This window comes from Oncorhynchus kisutch, linkage group LG23, assembly GCF_002021735.2.
Source record: "Oncorhynchus kisutch isolate 150728-3 linkage group LG23, Okis_V2, whole genome shotgun sequence".
Taxonomy (NCBI): Eukaryota; Metazoa; Chordata; class Actinopteri; order Salmoniformes; family Salmonidae; genus Oncorhynchus; species Oncorhynchus kisutch.
In genome coordinates, this window is record NC_034196.2 from 5,363,269 (window position 1) to 5,368,654 (window position 5,386).

General features: G+C 41.5%; 1 protein-coding gene across 2 annotated transcripts in view; it reads left to right on the forward strand.

Annotated features, from left to right (window-relative positions):
* The window catches only part of LOC109877831 (RAB6A-GEF complex partner protein 1), an 84,383-nt gene extending 80,276 nt beyond the window's left edge, over positions 1-4,107 (forward strand). For both annotated transcript variants that reach the window (XM_031803130.1, XM_031803131.1), the window contains exon 27: positions 1-4,107. This exon is cut by the window's left edge and continues 696 nt beyond it. The gene's annotated coding sequence lies outside the window, so the exon portion shown is untranslated.
* Positions 4,108-5,386: the final 1,279 nt, after the last annotated feature.

Genomic DNA, 5,386 nt, shown 5'->3' on the forward strand with positions numbered 1-5,386 from the left:
TCTCTCTTTGTTTCTCTCCTGTCCGCATACTCATCCATCCCGGTGCTGGAACAGGGTCTGAGTGAGTGGAGTAGGTTGAGTGTCAGTATTATGGACTTGAGTCACTGCAAACAGCGCTTGCCAGGACACAGCCAATTCATAGCACCCAAACAAAAACACCTAAGATATCTGTACGACAGGTGGTTCAAACCTCTACGTTTATTCTACTTCCTATGTGTTCCTTTTTAAAGAATTTGATCATTACGAGTTTGGGCTCGTCAGGCTTTATTCTGGAATGAAAGTGTCCGAGCACAAAGCAGGCAGTTTGTTGCAATTTAGCTTTTTACCAAAATGTGCTTTTCAGATCAGAGAATTGCTCGCTGTCTGTGTTGTGGTCTCGGCTAGGCTTTAGTGACCGTCTAGGTATAAATGTATACTGCTTCGGCTGGCTTTTCTGTGTGATGTGAGCGAATTCCCAGTCAGATCACCGTGGCGACTTGTTAGGGAGAGCACAAGGAACAAAAAGCATCCGTGATATTCTCCCGAGAGACAAACAAATCTTTTATTGGCAGCCATTCCACAGAACTGAACAGTTATACCTTTATTTTTGTCTATTGTACTTTTTCGTGGAGTAAGTTCAAGTATAACTTTGGTACTTCTGTCAAGAAACCGCCCCTGAAACCCACGTACGGTGTTGCCGGGACATTTTATGAAATGCGTGTGTTGTGCACGGGGAGGGGTCTCATATTTTCATACCTCGGGGTGTACAGTGGATTTTAAAGGTGGTTTATGATACCTTTGTCAGTAATGTGGAGGTGTTCTTCAACATCCATAGCATTCATTTAGGAATGTCCCCTTATTACGATGCTAGACTGTGGCGTGAGAACGCTCTTGGTCAAGGGCGAAGACGTGTCTGTGATGACCTGGATTGGTCATGTATGTTGAGGAGGGCCTGATAAGCCCTCAACCGGGGGGCCGGTAGCCCCGAGGTTAGAGCGTTTGGGCCAGTAAGCGAAAGGTTGCTGGTTTGAATAGCGGAAACCGACAAGGTGATAAAAATCAGTTGCTGTGCCCTTGAGTAAGGCACTTAACCCTAATTGCTCCTGTTGCGCTCTACGATTGTGACCCCACTCCCTGCGGGACACTCGAGGGGAGTTCGGATATGCCAACAACAACAACAAACATCTCCATTTCATACGTGTGTAACAGAACAAATATAAGCACCCCTCAAATGAATTCAAACAAACCATGACTGTCTAACCATATCTGAGGACAAACCACATTTATTACGATGATCATGACCTGCATCTTCACACACATACTTGGCTCGAGAATTGAAACATTACTGCTCAATTAATTGGCTTCGGTCCTGTGGAGGATCCAATGGGGGAAGCCAACCTTAGGAGAAACAAAGCTTTGTTCATTCACCTTTATATTGATATACCAGAGTTCACTTTTATTCACCCCTTTGTAAAGACAAAAAAAAACTTGTTTAACTTAACGTCATATATCGTTATCGTTTTTAAGGTAGGATTGTGTTTTATCTCCTATCAGTGATCTTTGTCTTTCCTTGGGAATTGCTGTGGAGTTGAAGAGGTCCTGGGCTCTTTACTGAATACAGAATACGTCCCATAGTTTCTATAAGGACCTAGGTCTATAATGTCTTGGTCGTAATCACCGTGGTAACATACCAAAACCTTGATCACAAGCGGTGATACTGATAACAATGACTTTAGGAGAATCTCCAACTCCGAAGCGGCTGTGTGTGTACGATGTACCTGCAAAGACCAAGTGGTATTGCATCTGTTAATGATTTTGTTTTGTTGACTAAAGTACAGTATCCTCACAGTGTTATTGTTATTTATTGGTTGTGTTATTACTATTCTAAATAGTCATTTTTTTTATTCTTCAGATTGTTTTTATTTTGGCTATATCAAAACAGCTAATCGAGAGCTATTTAATTGCTTTTGCCTCGACATACTGTAGTCATCTGAGTCTTTAGACCCATATCCCACCGCCTGACACGAAAAGAGCTCCTAAAACTGGGCCTCAGTTCGTTACGCGTCTCTGAGTAGGAGTGCTAGGTACAGTTTTGCTTTTCAGATCATAATGTATAAGATTACATGGACAAGGTGGGATCCGAGTTGAATCTGGTGTGTTTGTCCGGGGCTACAACAAAGATGTGTGCTGTTTGGGGGGGCAACAATAGTCTGGGTAGCCATTTGATTAGATGTTCAGGAGTCTTATGACTTGGTGGTAGAAGCTGTTTAGAAGCCTCTTGGACCTAGACTTGGCGCTCCGGTACTTCTTTCCGTGCAGTAGGAGAGAAAACAGTCTATGACTAGGGTGGCTGGAGTCTTTGACAATTTTTAGGCACCGCCTGGTATTGCCTCCTGGATGGCAAGAAGCTTGGCCCCAGTGATGTACTGGGGCCGTACACATTACCCTCTGTAGTGCCTTGCGGTCAGAGGCCAAGCAGTTGCCATACCAGGCAGTGATGCAACCCGTCAGGATGCTCTCGATGGTGCAGCTGTAGAACCTTTTGAGGACCCATGCCAAATATTTCCAGTCTCCTGAGGGGGAATAGGTTTTGTCATGCCCTCTTCACAACTGTCTTGGTGTGCTTGTTAATTTGTTGGTGACGTGGACGCTCTCAACCTGCTCCACTCCATTCCCGTCAATGAGAATGGAGGCGGGCTCGGTCCTCCTTTTCCTGTAGTCCACATTCATCTCCTTTGTCTTGACCACTCTGACGGAGAAGTTGTTGCCCTTGCACCACACGGTCAGGTCTCTGACCCCCTCCCTATAGGCTGTTTCGTCATTGTCTGATCTAGGCTCAGATCCCCCTTGTCCATGTAATCTTATACATTATGATCTGAGAAGCCAAATGGATCCTAGCACTCCTACCTGTCACTAGGGGACCTGATCCTAGATCAGCACTCCTACTCTGAGACGCTTTATGAATAGGGGCCCAGGGATACTCGAGTACTGGAATTGGGACAACACTCTGCTCTAGACAACTGCTGGTGCTCTGAACACACCGGTTCTGGTTAACTTACTGTGCATGTAGGCTGTTTCTCTATTATATTAGGTCCCTACAACTACAGAAAGTACAGCAATGGTGTCCACTTACTTACAGTAAGTACATCCGTATTAAATCGTGCAATTCTGAAATGTTACTTTGTTTCAGCTTTATCATGTTTTTTAACATTTTTATTTGAATCCTTTTATTTTCAGTTTTCAGCCTTTTATTTGCATTCTCTGCTCCTCCTTTTTCTGTCACTCATACAGACCAAAACATTTGTATTTTAATCATTATTTTTGCTACAGCTTACTGTGTTTGTAGTGTACATGGTTGTTTGCAGTTTTTCTGTTTTGCCTCTTCTGATTCTCATTTATTGTTCTGCTGCATTAAGAAAATCCCTTTACAGTCACGACGACTGTACACAGCATTGATGTGCTTAGCTATATTCCATCTCTGCTTTCAGTACGGTATAGTATATGCAGTCAGTGGCTTACTTTGCTGCCTGCTCTCAAACTGTGAAGTTTACCTAACACGCGTACAGTACTTGGCTAACCAAAGACAAATGTTCAGAGGCTTTCGGTCGGTGTGTGCAGGTTGTTGAGAAGATGAGTGCTTGTGTAGAGGTGCAACGATGTACAATGAATTCCCCCCCACCCTCCCTCTGTGATGAGAAAGATAACCAACCATTGACGCTCAAACCAATTTTTCAGTTAGTTCTCAAGATTGTTTTTCTATATCATATAAAAATGGATATTCTGATTATACACGTCATGTTTCTGTCTGATCTGAGGATGAGAAGCCTATTGTTTTGCGTGTCTGTCTTTGCTGCTGGGAAAAGCACAGTCATCCATGACACAGCGGTACTGTGTTCAAACAAAGGACATTATAAGAACATCTCTGGTTCATACACACACTATATAGGTGATCAAAGACATACTGAGTGGAAGAGGACTCTTTTTACTTCATATTGTACTTTAAAGTATTGCCTATCTATGACACATTACCTGGGTCATGCAGACAGTTGGACATCTTCAATGCAGTGTACAGTATATAGTGTTTCTTGTACAATTAGCCTTTTCTACTAATTTTTTGTTTTCTATTTTATTTTTTTCCTGTACATAAAAGAACAATAAATTATTTTTAAAAACAAAAAAATGATTTTTTTTCCCAATTGCAATTGATATTTTCAAGACGACTACCAAAAATAAGGGTTAATCACTTTATTGCTCTACATGGTGGTATCTTCATTTGAACACATGTTAAGCTTCTTCTTTTTGCATGGGGAAAAAACAGTGGATATCAACCATGTTAATCCTGTTGTCTTGCTATAATAACTGATTTAACCATATGGTTAGGGGGTAACTCCAGTTGATGAATATCTAAAAAATGTCATACAAAACTGCACTTTATTCAGTGGCTCTGAAATACTCAGTCAAATGTGTAACTAAATTTGAACAAAACATGGTAAGATAAAACATTTTACTTCAACATAGGTCCCCAGAAAACTCATTCAGCAAAGACCATCAATGAACAAACATGGACTTAAGATGTTGCCATGTCACTTTCAGATCCCATTTTTCTAACTCAAGTTTAAGTTAAATGATATCAGCAATATGAATTACTCAATTTTTCATTAAAAATAATTCACGGACATTTAAGTGAAATTCGAGGCCCATTATCAATGGATTCAATTAATATTTCCACCAAATATTGACCCAGATTAAATTAGCGCATTGGAATTCACCATGTCTAATGGGATATGACTATTTGTAGCCCTTTGCTAGCTCCTTTTGAATAATGTTTATCATAGTTTGTTTGAACTTGACATGTGCTTTGGTGAACATGGAAATGAGTGCACTATCAAGACACTAGTGATTGCGTTTTGTTAGCAATGCACCATATAAAGAATTAACAATTGAGATGGGATTGAATCCCCCGTCTTAGTGCTGGAATCAATCTCTATCGAGGAAGATCTGTTTTAACTCACGTTTGTGGTGACTACATTCACGGTAAGGGCTGCAAATGTCGGCTCAATGAGATGTTTTTTTTACACTTTTTTTTCCCCCCCATCATATTTTACATTTAACATTTTAGTCATTTAGCAGACACTCTTATCCAGAGCGACTTACAGTGCATTCATCTTAAATTAGCTAGGTGGGACAACTACTTCACAGGCATAGTAAATACACATTTCCTTAGAGTAGCTATCAGCAAAGTCTGAGCTGGGGGGGGGGGGGGGTCAAGTGCAAGTGTTGGTTCAGGATTATTATTGGGGGGATTATTTGAGGTACTTTTTGAAGAGGTAGGGTTTCCGGTGCTTTCGGGAAGATGGGCAGGGACTCGGCTGTCCTAGCTTCGGGGGAAGCTGGTTCCACCATTGGG